This window comes from Somniosus microcephalus, chromosome 4 (assembly GCF_052327205.1).
Source record: "Somniosus microcephalus isolate GS21.2 chromosome 4, FLI_Smic_1.0, whole genome shotgun sequence".
Lineage (NCBI taxonomy): Eukaryota > Metazoa > Chordata > Chondrichthyes > Squaliformes > Somniosidae > Somniosus > Somniosus microcephalus.
In genome coordinates, this window is record NC_140990.1 from 307,210,780 (window position 1) to 307,224,919 (window position 14,140).

At 46.3% G+C, this 14,140-nt stretch overlaps 1 protein-coding gene across 3 annotated transcripts in view; it reads left to right on the forward strand.

Moving 5' to 3' along the window:
- Window positions 1-14,140, forward strand: part of lypd6b (LY6/PLAUR domain containing 6B) — a 277,746-nt gene that overhangs the window by 121,801 nt on the left and 141,805 nt on the right. For all 3 annotated transcript variants that reach the window (XM_085986691.1, XM_085986693.1, XM_085986692.1), the window contains exon 2: window positions 2,996-3,142. The gene's annotated coding sequence lies outside the window, so the exon portion shown is untranslated. The remainder of the gene's footprint in view (window positions 1-2,995; window positions 3,143-14,140) is intronic.

Consider the following 14,140-nt stretch of genomic DNA (forward strand, 5'->3'; position numbering starts at 1 on the left):
GAGAAACTTTTTCTGCTGGTTGGAGAGTCTAGGACAAGGAGGCATAGTCTAAAAATTAGAGCCAGACCTTTCAGGAGTGAAATTAGGAAACAGTTCTACACATAAAGGGTGGTAGAAGTTTGGAACCCTCTTCTGCAAACGGCAATTGATGCTCGATCAATTATTAATTTTAAATCGGAGATTGATAGCTTTTAGTTAACCAAAGTTATTAAGGGATATGGACCAAAGGCAGGTCTATGGAGTTAGGTCGCAGATCAGCCACGATCTCACTGAATGGCGGAACAGGCTCGAGGGGCTGAATGGTCTACTCCTGTTCCTAAGTTCCTATGTTCCTATGTCATGTATGGCCTTCAGCACAATCCATTTTGACTACATGATGTTGAAATGAGACCTAGGGAATGAGGTCAGGTGGCTTGCTTCCAGGACACTGCAACTGAGGTTGATAGTAAGATAGCATTATGGATTTGTCATTTTATTTTAATCCATGCTGCACTGACTAGTTACTAAGTTATGATCTTGCTGCCCAGGCTGCAGATGAGATAATTCATCAACTGATGGCGCTCTTTTATTTAAAAATCACTGTCGTCAACCCCTCCTCAAAAAACCCACCTTCGACCCCCTCTGTCCTTGCAAACTACGACCCGATCTCCAACCTTCCTTTCCTCTCTAAAGTCCTTGAACCTGTTGTTGCTTCCCAAATCCATGCCCGTCTTTCCTGCAACTCCCTGTTTGAATCTCTTCAATCAGTTTTCTGTCCCTGCCACAGCACTGAAACAGCCCTAACCAAAGCCACAAATGACATTTTTGGTGACTAAGACTGTAGTGCACTATCTTTCTTCATCCCTCTTGACCTCTCTGCAGCCTTTGACATGGTTGACCAAACCATCCTCCTCCAATAGTTCTCTTCTGCCATCCAGCTGGGTGGGATGCCCTCGCTTGGTTCACTCTTGCCTATCCAGTCACATTCACAGCATCCCCAGCTTTGGCTTCTTTTCCTGCCCCACACCGTTACCTCGGAGTCCTCCAAGAATCCATTCTTTGCACCCCTCCTCTTCCTCATCTACATGCCGCCCTTTGGCGATACCATCCAAAGACATTGGGTCAGGCTCCACGTGTTACACTGACAACAGGCAGTTCTACTTTTCTACCACCTCTCTCGACCCCTCCACTGGCTCTGTGCTGTTGGATTGTTTGTCCAACACTCAGTCCTAGATGAGTTGCAGGCACTTCATAGAGGCCTAATCAGACAAAAATTGATGGCATTCCTAAGAAGGAGATATTAGGAGGGGGTGACCAAAAGCTTGGTCAGAGAGGTGCGTTTTAAGGAGGAGAGAGGGATGGAGAGGCAGAGGGGATGAGGATGGTAATTCCAGAGCATGGGGCCTAGAAGATGGGGTAAAGGTGGGGTAGGGGTGCAAATGCAGCCAGAATTGGAGCAATGGAGAGTTCTGGGAGGGTTGTAGGACTGGAGGTTACAGAGATAGGAAGGGATTAAACCATGAAGGGATTTAAACAAGAGGATGACAATTTTAAATTGAAAGGGCTCGATTTTCAGTGTGCCGTGGAGTCTGGATTGGAGGCGTGCGGGGGGTTAAATTCCCGAAATCGGGGGTCCCGACCCCATCCCACCCCCAACCCGCCTCCATGCCAGTTTCAAAGGAGGCGGGTACCCGCCCCGCACTGGGACCTGCCTCCCCGAGGCGGGAAGGGATTAGTGCCAATTAACTGCCTGTTAACAGGCAGTTAACAGGCAGTTTTTAGACTAATTCCTATTTTTAAGCTTGAACTGTGTGATTCCCGACAGCTCCAAACCACGCCAAGTTGGAGGAGTCGGGCCGTCGGGTTGAAGGGCTTGGAGGGGTTGCGATGTCGGTGTTCAGGTGAGTGATGTGTGCATGAGTGCAAAGGTAAGTGTGTTTGGCGTGTCTAAAGTGATTAAAGAAGTGTAAATGACCTTTTACCTTTTCAGCCTTCCTTCCTTTAGGTTCCGGGAGTCCCTCATCTCACCGGCACAGAAAGCAGAATGGCTGCGAACTGTCAAAAGTGACAGCCTGCAGCTTTCTGTGCAGGAGAAATTTCTAACTGAGTCTGTGGAGAAGGACTCATGTCAGAAGCAAGACTGTCAGTGTTTGACAGCTTCAAACAGCTGTGAAACACTGATATTTCATCTGTCAAAAGCTCTTGACAGATGCAATTTCAGTCTGTGACTTCACCTGTTGCCGGGTGGCCCTTAATTGGACTGCTGAGCCCGCTGGGCAGACTCAACAAGGCCAATCAAGTTAAAATCGCGTGGATTGGCCGCATCTCGATGGAGGTGGGACTACAACCCCGAAAGTTGTAGTCCCGCCTCCTACCTGACTCCTGAATGAAAATCCTGCCCATGGTGTTTGGAAGATGTGATTGCACTAGAGAGGGTACAGAGGAGATTTACAAGGATGTTGCTGGGAGTAGAGAATCTTAGCTATGAGGAAAGACTGGATAGGCTGGGTCTATTTTCCTTGGAACAGAGGAGGCTGAGGGGAGACCTTATTGAGGTGTATAAAATTATGAGGGGCCTAGATAAAGTGGTTAGAAAGGACCTATTTCCCTTAGCAGTGGGGTCAAAAACCAGGGGGCACAGATTTAAAGTAATTGGTGGAAGGTTTAGAGGGGATTTGAGGGGAAATTTCTTCACCCAGAGGGTGTGGGGTTCTGGAACTCACTGCCTGAAAGGGTGGTAGAGGCAGGAACCCTAACCACATTTAAAAAGTACTTGGATGTGCACTTGGGATGCTGTAACCTGCAGGGCTACGGACCAAGAGCTGGGAAGTGGGATTAGGCTGGATAGCTCTTTGTTGGCCGGCGCAGACACGATGGGCCGAAATGGCCTCCTTCCGTGCTGTAACTTTCTATGATTCTATGAACCGGTTGTCGATATGAGTCAACAAGGACAGGGGTGAGCGAGACTTGGTATGGGTGATTAAAGATACTAACTCATTCCACTCTTGTGTTACAGATGCAGATCTGTTAGCAGTGGAAGAAATCAAAGACATTGGATGAGTTTACAGGAAACTGTGTGCAGAAGCAAACAGCTGGGAGTTTCCAAAGTCGGCGTTATGAAACTGCTGAAATAAAAACAGAAAATGCTGGAAATACATAGCAGGTAAGTCAGTCTCGATAAAGAGAAAAGACAAATTATGACATTGCAGGGGTGTACCCTTCACTAGAACGGTTGACAATTTATAATGGTTTCATTCTCTTTCCAATTAGATCTGTCTCTCATATTCTGCTTAGTAGAAAATAACAAAGGACTTGAGTCGAAATTACTATTGCTGCGTTAATGTAGTGAGAGAAATGAGCATCCTATCTCCAATCTTACATCAAGAAATGTGGTTTGAACATCAATTCCTTTCTTTATGGGAGAGGCAATATACACTTAATGGCACAGTTTTAAAGAGTGTGCAGGGACAGAGGGACCTGGGAGTTAATGTGCATAGGTCCCTGAAGATGGCAGGTCATATTGAGAGAGTGGTTAGCAAAGCATATGGGGTCTTGGGCTTCATAAATAGAGGTATTGAGTACAAAAGTAGAGAAGTTATGCTGAACCTTTATAAAGCGCTGGTTAGGCCACAACTGGAGTATTGCGTCCAGTTCTGGTCCCCACACTTTAGGAAGGATGTGAAGGCCCTTGAGAGGGTGCAGAGGAGATTTACCAGAATGGTTCCGGGGATGGGGGATCTTAGCTACAAGGACAGGCTGGAGAAGCTGGATTTGTTTTCATTAAAGCAAAGGAGGATGTGGGGTGATTTGATAGAGGTGTACAAGATTATGACGGGTTTGAATAGGCTAGATGGGGAAAGGCTGTTCCCACTAGTTGATGGTTCAAGGACCAGGGGACACAGATTTAATGTTTTAGGCAAGAGATACGGGGGATGTGAGGGAAAACTTTTTTACACAGCGAGTGGTGATGACCTGGAATTCGCTGCTGACGGAAGTGGTGGAAGCGGAGACACTCAGGCCTAGAAATTCGGTGGGCTGCGCCACCAGTTAACGCCTAAAGAGGGCACTCAGTGGCTTTAGCGCCACTGGCCACACCTCCCGCGATATTTAGCTGGGGCGCTAATGGCGGCGTTAGCCTGTTGCGCTGCGCCACCACCGATGACGTCATCGGTGTGCGCAGCGCCCCGCTACCGCCCCGATCTCGATATTCGGTGGCGCCCGCCTCTGTAGCGGCGTTCGCAAATCGCGCCCGGTTCACGGGGCCTTCCTGTGGCGGCAGTGGCGCAAGTTAAGGTGGAGGTGCGGGGCGGCCATTTTTTTCGGCGGCCACCTGCCAGCACCTCCGTCCCCGGCCTCCTGATCTCCCCCTGCGGCAGTGCCGGCTGTTTTCCGAGAGCCCGGCACTTCTCCTCGTTGCCGGGCTCTTTTGCCGGCACTCGCGATCTCTGATCGCGCTGGTGCAGGCCCCTCCCCCTTAAGAATGGGAGGAAGACCTGCAGTACCACAGCGCGCCGTGCCGCAGCGTATGGCGCTGCGGCACGTTGCGCTGCGATATTCAGTTTTAGCGCCCTAAGAGGGACGCGGAGCGCCTCGAGCCTCGTCCCGTGTCCCTCTTGAGGTGTTCAAGCTGAATTTCCGGCGGTTGCAACTGCTCCGATCGCTGCGCTAATTCCGGCGCCCAGGCGAGCATGGCGCCCCATTTGCGGCCCCACCGAATTTCTCCCCCTCAATGTTTTCGAGGGGAGACTAGATAAGCACTTGAGGGAAATAAACTTGCAGGGTTACAGGGATAAAGCGGGGCAATGGGACTGACTGGATTGCTCTACAGAGAGCCGGCACGGACTCGATGGGCTGAATGGCCTCCTTCTGTGCTGGTATGACTCTATGACTCTTTCTTTCTTCTGTCTTTCTGTAAATTCCCGTAATTCATTTTTAATAAATCAACAGTTTTGATCCAGTTAATGTCTTAAAGCAAAGTAAATACAATTGAAGCACATTATTAATAATCCAAGTAACTGGAGTTATTAATAGGAATCATCCCGACGTCCATAGGAACATAAGGAATTAATTATCCGTCAAATTCAGCATTCAAGATGGCAGTGAACGTGCTCAGTCAGTGCTAGGGTTGCCAACCCTCCAGGAATGAAAGGTTAATCTCCCAGACTCTGCTGCGAGCAGCCCGGGACAAAAATCATCAGGACATTAAATAAAAATATATGTTCTTTTCATTTTCTTTGAGCACTTTTGTTTATTAGTTATTGGAGATTGGAAAAAAAGACTGTTTGACTGATAGTCAAGAATCATTCAGTTGTGTACTGAAGAGCCTGTTTGCTTTCCAATTGGTGCGGGAAGGCCCTGTGAGGATGGCCGTGTTGGGGGACCAATGGCAGGCCTGTGTGGAGATGGGAGGTCATGTGATGGAACCTCCAGGATTACATCCAAACAGGGTTGGCAACCCCAGTCAGAGTGCATCCTCGGAACTCAGCTTCACAGTGACTCCGCTAACAGTTTATTGACATTTCCCACTTGCCTTACTAGATTTTTTAAAATGTTGGGGTTTGTTTTAGTACATTTGCGTTTAAAAGTACTTTTGCACAAATGGTGTTGCAGTGTCACCAAGGTATTGGCTAGCTACTGTATATTAAAACACTTTATTATAGGAAGTGCACTGTAATAACTTCAGTTCCATTGTTTTCCTTGCATCCCTAAAGATTAATAATCTGTGTTTTTCCACAATTTGTATGTCACGGAATATGCATTAAATCAACAGTTGCGCAAGTTGTAGTGTGATTTGCAGTTGCAATATGTTTCAAACTGATTATTTGCTAATGACCCTGCTACTGAGCTATTAATCATTACTGCAACTTACATTGCTATATCCCCTTAATGGAATACAGTGTCCAAAGGTGCCACACACATATGAGAGAACAGACTGAGCAGCAGTAGTTGAATTGATAGTCAAAACAGTAGATTGTGAGGCCTTTAAAAGGTAAAGAAGGAAGGAGCAAGAGGGAGAGATTTAGAGAGTGAGTTCTCAAAGGTGGGACTAGACAACTGAAAACTCTGCCAGCAGGTGAGGAACACCAGGAGGCACAGCAGGCCAGAGTTGAAGGGTAGTAGGGCACTGACAGGAGAATATTGCAAAGCTAGGATGGAATAAGACTGTGGAGGTGTCAAATGTTTTATCTTTTAATACTCCTGTGAAGCGCCTTGGGACGCTTTACTACATTAAAGGTGCTATATAAATGCAAGTTGTTGTTGTTGTTGAGGGACTTGTAAATAAGAAAGATTTCGAATCTGGTGTGTGGTGCGAGGAGGTTGGTGAGGGCAGGGTGAACTGAATTTTGTGTTAGAAACATAGAAAAATAGGAACAGGAGTAGGCCAGTTGGCCCTTCGAGCCTGCTCCGCCATTCAATATGATCATGGCCCATCCTCTATCTCAATACCATATTCCCCCTCTCTCCCCATACCCCTTGATGCCTTTTGTGTCTTGTGTTGGGACAGGGTGCAGACAGCAAAATTTTTGGTCAAGTTGGGGTTCGTGTAGGAAGGAGCTTGGGAGGGTGTTGAAGTTAAGCCTTGTGGTAACATAAGCACGGATAAGGGTTTCAGTGGAGGTGGGACTGAGATAGGAGTGAAGGCAGGCAATGTTGGTGGAAGAATGCAGTTTTAGTGATGGATAAAATATGGGGTTTGAATCTTCCTCTAAATATCTGTTGCACATTTTACAAATGCTTCACAGGATATCTACAAACTTAACAAATAACATGAATGAAAAGATTGAAAAAAAGTTCTGTAGCAATACTGTTTTATGTTTTGAATATACAGTATACCCTTTTTAAGACCATTTTTTTCTGTGACCAATAATTGACCTTAATAAACCCATTGTTGCATGATTCGGTGAAGATAAGGTCATTCATAGTACTTTTATCGTGGAAAGTAGTTTCCTTTGATTTTTGGAGTGGGTAATATCCCACCCAGTTAGAGCTTCTTTTGAGAATAAATTGATTATAACAGACCGACCTCTGTGCAAATGATGTTTGTTTAAGGTGCAGTTTCAGGATCTCATTTATGATACTTCTGAAAGCCTGTGAATGTAGGCCAAGAGCCGACAGCTTTAACCGACTGCTGATTAGTGACAGGATGTAGAAACACACCCAAAGTACTCTTCTTTATTAATAGTAATGGGATCACACTGATCGAGGAAATAGTACACCAGCGGCACAGCTCTGTATCATTGGAGTGTACAGAATTGATTAAACATTCTGGCCCATGAAATTCTGTAGGGATTCTCCCAGTCTTTCGCTATAACTCCTTTCGGGAGACCAGTAGAACGTTTCTTTGGGAATTCCTCCAGTCTCCCACTGGAGTTATGGCAAGAGACTGGTAGAACTCCCACAGAATTTCAGGGTCTATCTAACATTGGGCACACGATTATGTGCTTCTGTGTTCAGTAGTTGCTCAGTACACCCAGAGTGTAAAAATATCATATTAGTCCTTCTACGTGACCATCAGCAGCAGGGAGATGAGTACTGAGGCTGAGCTGCAAATCAGTTAGCCTTCATCTATAACTTAGACGTCACACAAATTTGAATTAGATCATAAGAACATAAGAAATAGGAGCAGGAGTTGGCTATACGGTCCCTCGAGCCTGCTCCGCCATTCAATAAGATCATGGCTGATCTTCGACCTCAACTCCACTTTGCCTGCCTAATATCGAGGTAATTCTACTCTAGTTTGAATTATTTGGATTCTGAATGAACTTATGTTTTGGGGTTTTTAGATATTTTCCTTGGATTAAGTGTCTCAGACCACCCCTGAAGGTGATTCCTCGCACCCTATGACTCAGAGTGTGCTTTTGCCTGCCCAATATCTAGGTAATTGTTGCAGGCCAAGGAATTGAACAGAAATCCCTTGTCACTGTATTTCACCATCTGGCTATATCACACACATTCATTTGATCTTCCTTGACTTGGAAAGGCAGAGGAATAAACACTTTAGTAGTCTGTGGCTTGCGCTATAAAGTGCCAAACATATTTATTAAACAGTAAGTGAACAGCAGCAGTGATGTGCTGTTTAATTTACAGAGGTTACTGGCTTAACTATACCTCCTTGAAATGTGGAAAAATAACAGTTATATCTTATGTTGTAAACTGGATTGAACACAAGGTCGCTGAATATGACGTTGGAGGTGGATAGTGTTGTGTCGGTACCTTTCTACCTAGACACAATTTAGGACTCAGAACTCAGAGATTCAAACATGAAGTGCTTTATTGGAAGGAAAGGAAGTTCTGGCAAGTTCTGAACAAAGAGAGCTAAACTTAACCGAGAGAATACCCAACCATTTATCTCCTGTGACAGCGCCACCACAGGTGGGAGGAGAACACACAATACATAACATTTCCTCCCCTCTTAAATGGAAGGTCCACATTATTCCTCAATAGGTAAGTTACTTTCAATACACTCAACTAACCTAGGGCAGAGGTAGACTGCCTCAACCCCTGACTTTACCCTGGGTTTTATTTTGCCCCAGTCTTGTGGGTAAGTCACTAAGCCTACAGATCCAAGCGTCTTGGAGGCCGCCGCTCTCTGACAGGATACCGGTGGTCATCGCTGGCTTCCACAGCAGTAGGCATTGACACAGGCCTGGATGGAGAAGGTGCCTGTGTCAGTTGAAAGTCAGCAGTTTGCACAGGTGGAACAGTCTCTTTGACTTCCTGTGTTGGAGAAGAGCACTGTGGCAAAGGATGCTGGTTTGCGGTATCATTCGGAAACAGTTCAGGCCAACCAGCCGTTGGAGCCTCTGTGGCTGTCTCTGCTCCTAGCAACAGTTGATCTGTGTGTCTTCTCCAGACAACGTCCTCAGCAGTCTCAACCGTGTAAGACACAGGGCCTGTCTGCGCGATCACCGTAGCAGGAACCCATTTCGGTCCAGTGTTGTAGTTTCGAGCTAGGACGTGCTCTCCCGGATGAAACCGTCTCTCCTTGGCTCTTTTCTCCCTCTTTTCAACTTGAGCTTGTTGTTGACGATGGACAACCTGCTCTGCCCTTGGAGGTTTGAGTAAGTCAAAACTTGTCTGCAACTGCCTCTTCATCATGAGCGAAGCGGGGGAAGTTTTGGTTGTGGCATGCGGCTCGTTCCTGTAGGACAACAGGAAGCTGTTCAGACGTTGGTGGTTTGAGCCCTGACCTTGCGATGCCTTCAAGGCGTGCTTCAAAGTTTGCACGAACCTTTCTGCCTGGCCGTTAGTAGAGGGATGATAGGGCGCAGACCTGATGTGTTGGACACCATTCACATGCAGGAAGGTTGCAAACTCCTGTGATACAAATTGTGGACCATTGTCACTTACGAGTTGTTCCGGTGAGCCATAACGGCTGAACATCTCACCAAGTTTCTCAATTGTTTTCTCTGCCGTGGTAGACCTCATCACAGCGACCTCCGGCCACTTGCTACGAGCGTCCACAACCACCATAAACATCTTCCCTTCGAAAGGACCGGCGAAGTCCACATGTACTCGCTGCCACACTTCTGCAGGCCAATCCCAGGGGTGTAGGGTTGCCAGCTGTGGAACATTCTGGACCCTTTGACATGGGGAACATGTTTTGGCTTTCTCCTCAATATTCCCATCGAGACCTGGCCACCAGAAGTAGCTTCTTGCCATTTCCTTCATCCGAACCATCCCACTGTGGCCTGTATGAAGTTGTTGCAGTATAGGTTCCCTCAGAGGTGGTGGAATGATGACACAGCGTCCCCAAAGAAGACAACCTGCCTGGACGGAGAGCTCATTTCTTTTTGAAACGTAAGGTTTCAAACTAGGAGAATCTCCTATCGCTCTCCCTCGAATGACATTGTCCATTACCTCAGACAGGACTGGATCGTTGCGGGTGTACCTTCGCACCTGAACTGCAGTGACAGGTGCTCCCTCCACTTGTCTAAAGTAGAAGATGTCTATCTGACGAGGCTCTGGGGGAGTAACAGGCAAGGGTAGCCTCGAGAGACCGTCTGCATTGCCGTGCAAGTCTGATTTGTGATATTTGATGTCGTATGTGTGTCCTGACAACAGTAAAGCCCACCTTTGCATCCTGCTTGCAGCGAGAGATGGAATTCCGGTGTGGGGCCCGAAGATTGAAGTCAATGGACGGTGGTCCGTCAGGAGTGTGAACCTTCTCCCAAACAGGTACTGATGAAATTTTCGAATTCCAAAAACGATTCCCAAGGCCTCGCGCTCGATCTGCGCATAGTTACTCTCGGCCTTGTTCAAGGTGCGTGATGCGAAGGCGATAGGTTTCTCTTCACCTGAAGGCATGATGTGGGATATGACTGCTCCCACACCATATGGTGATGCATCACATGCTAGCTGCACGGGTAGCTTTGGGTCGAAGTGTGTCAGGACCTCCGAATTCAGCAATGCTTTCTTTGCTTGGGCGAAAGCTTCGTTGCACAGTTCAGTCCATTTCCATGTTTTGCCTTGACATAGCAACTGATGTAACGGCTTCAGCAATGTTGCCAAGTCTGGAATAAACTTCCCATAGTAGTTAAGTAGCCCCAGAAATGAATGTAACTGGCTCACATTCTGGGGTGCTGGGGCCTCCACGATCGCCTTGACCTTTGGCGGCGCCTTATGCAGGCCAGTAGCGTCAATCACATGCCCCAGGTACTCAACTGAAGACTGAAAGAATTCACATTTGTCTTTACGAACTCTGAGTCCGTACTCTTTCAGTCGTTGTAGTGTCGCATCCAAGTTCAGAAGATGATCCTCATCATTTGCCCCAGTGACAAGGATGTCGTCCAGGTAGCACTGGACTCCTGGCAGTCCACTCAAAATCTGATCCATTGCCCTTTGGAATAGAGCAGGGGCCGACGTAATTCCAAACGGAAGGCGGCAGTACCTGTATAGCCCCTTGTGTGTCACAATTGTCAGCAGCTCCTTTGATTTGTCATCGACATGCATTTGTAGATAAGCCTGGCATAAGTCTATTTTGCTGAACTTTTGCCCTCCGGCCAGGCCCGTAAAAAGATCATCAATGAGGGGAAGAGGGTACTGTTCCACAGACAGCACTGGGTTAATAGTCACTTTAAAATCCCCGCAGATTCGAACAGATCCATCCTTGTTCAGGACAGGAACAATGGGTGTGGCCCATTTGCTCACGCTCACAGGCTCCAGGACTCCATTCTCGACTAAGGCCTCCAAGTTTAGGTGGGAGGAGGACACACAATACATAACAAATAGTGGCAATGTAGAACTAACAGAAGTTGGAGTAGAAAGATTAGTAGAGGTTATTATTTAAAGAGAAATGGTACGAAAGCAGTTACTTCAATATTCTCTCTTTTATTCCTTTACCGGGATAGAATTAATTTTTATCCTTTCTTTTTCATGTTTAAATATTTACCATTACTGATCTATGGTTCGATTTGCCAACAACTTGTATTTATATAGCACCTTAAACGCCCCAAGGCACTTCACAGGAGTGTTATATAACAAAATTTGACACCGATGCACATAAGGAGAAATTAGGTCAGATGACCAAAAGCCTGGTCAAAGAGTGTCTTAAGGAGTGTCTTAAAGGAGGAAAGAGAGGTAGAGAGGCGGCGAGGTTTAGAGAGGGAACTCCAGAGCTTAGGGCCTAAGCAGATTAACTGGGAGCCAATGTAGGTCAGCGAGCATAACGATGATGGGTGAACGGGACTTGGTGCGGGCAGCAGAGTTCTGGATGACCTCAAGTTTATGTAGCGTAGAAAGTGGGAGGCCAGCCAGGAGTGTGTTGGAATAGTCAAGTCTAGAGGTAACAAAGACATGGATGGGGTTTCATTAGCAGAAGAGCTGAGGCAGGGGTGGAGACAGGCAATGTTACGGAGGTGGAAATGGCCGGTCTTAGTTATGGTGTGGATATGTAGTCTGAAGCTTATTTCAGCTCAAATATGACACCAAGGTTGTGAACAGTGTGGTTCAGCCTCAGACAGATGCTAGGGAGAGGGATGGAGTCGGTTGGCTAGGGAATGGAGTTTGTGGTGGGGACCGAAGAAAATGGCTTCGGTCTTCCCAATATTTAGTTGTAGGAAATTTCTACTCATCCAGTACTGTATGTCAGACAAGCAGTCTGACAATTTAGAGACAGTGGAGGGGTTGAGAGAAGAGGTAGTGAGGTAGAGCTGGGTGTCGTCAACGTACATGTGGAAACCGATGCTGTATTTTCGGATGACGTCGCCAAGTGGCAACATGCAGATGAGAAATAGGAGGGGGCCAAGGATAGATCCTTGGGGGACACCAGAGGTAACGATGCGGGAGCGGGAAGAGAAGCCATTGCTGGTGATTCTCTGGTTATGATTAGATAGATAAGAATGGAACCAGGCGAGTGCAGTCCCACCCAGCTGGATGACGGTGGAGAGGCATTGGAGAAGGATGGAGTGGTCAACCGTGTCAAAGGCTGCAGACAGGTTGAGAAGGATGAGCAGGGATAGTTTACCTTTGTCGCAGTCGCAAAGGATGTCATTTGTGACTTTGATGAGAGCCGTGTTGTGGCAGGGACGGAAACCTGCTTGGAGGGATTCAAAGATGGAGTTCCGTTAAGGATGGGCACGGATTAGAGAGGCAACAACACACTCAAGGACTTTGGAGAGGAAAGGGAGGTTGGAGATTGGGTGATAGTTTGCAAGGACGGAGGGATCAAAGTTTGTTTTTTTGAGGAGAGGGGTGATGACAGAGACTTGAAGAAGAGGGCGACAGTACCTGAGGAGAGAGAACCGTTAACAATAGCAGCTAACATGGGAGCCAGAATAGGAAGTTGGGTGTTCAGCAGTTGGCTGGGAATAAGGTTGAGGGAGCAGGAAGTGGGTCTCATGGACAAGATGAGTACGGAGAGGGCATGAGGGGACATCAGAGAGAAACTGGAGAAAGATGTGAGTGCATAAAATGCATGATTAATGTGGCATATTCCAGTAGTTTTGTGTAATTCTTCAGTCTCCATAATCTCAACACCTTCTGGATTTACTTTCCTGAATAAATCAACGGTTGCTTCCTCATATGATGTAAGTTGTTTCATATCTGGGTGCCTATTCCATGCCTTATTTTATTACGCGCAATTGTCCCATTGAAGCTGCCTTTCAGTAATAGTCATACCTTACCTTTGTGCTCTTCTTTTTAATTGGCATAATTTATTCCGAGCCTTTAGACTGATCCTCTGAGTAACTGACACCAAATTCACTCTTGGCCCTACTTGTTGACTCATTGTATTTGGGGTGAGCCTCGCCCACTATAATGGTTACAACGTTCCATTACAGCGATTACCAGGAACATGCAGGGCTTTCTTAAATTGCCGCTCAGTCACAATATACAGTGAACAACCGCTTTGATCTTTATACAGGTAAAGTAGCTCGCTGGCTGCTTGAGAAGAGTTAAAGGATCATTATTACAAATGTGTTGTAATTGGTTGCTATGTTTTTCTTGTTATTGCTAATGAACCATTACGATGAACAACTGACATTTTTTTTAAACGAGGGGAATATCTAGCCTTTTATTCAGACACATTTCTTGTTTATATAAATTGTGTGTTTATTCAGCAGTGTGATGGCAACAAAATAAAAGTTTAAACTTTTTATAAATGTATAGGGTGTCATTATATCCCATGTAACAACAGAAAATGCTGGAAAAACTCAGCAGGCCAGGCAACATCCATGGAGAGAAAATAGAGTCAACGTTTCGGGTGAAAACCCTTTGTCAAGATTAAAGAAGCACAGGAAATGAAATAGATTAAGAGCCCAGGCTGGGAGAGAACAAAAGAGAAGAGACATTAAGAGGTATTCAAAACGAGACGAGATGGTGATAGGACAAGTGGAGACAAAAGACGGCTCCAGCGGATCTAGCTGCCAGCGCATTTCACACCTAATCTAGAGCCGTCTTTTGTCTCCACTTGTCCTATCACCATCTCGTCTCGTTTTGAATACCTCTTAATGTCTCTTCTCTTTTGTTCTCTCCCAGCCTGGCCTCTTAATCTATTTCATTTCCTGTGCTTCTTTAGTCTTGACAAAGGGTTTTCACCCGAAACGTTGACTCTATTTTCTCTCCACGGATGTTGCCTGGCCTGCTGAGTTTTTCCAGCATTTTCTGTTGTTATTTCGGATTTCCAGCATCTGCAGTATTTTGCTATTATATCCCATGTAAC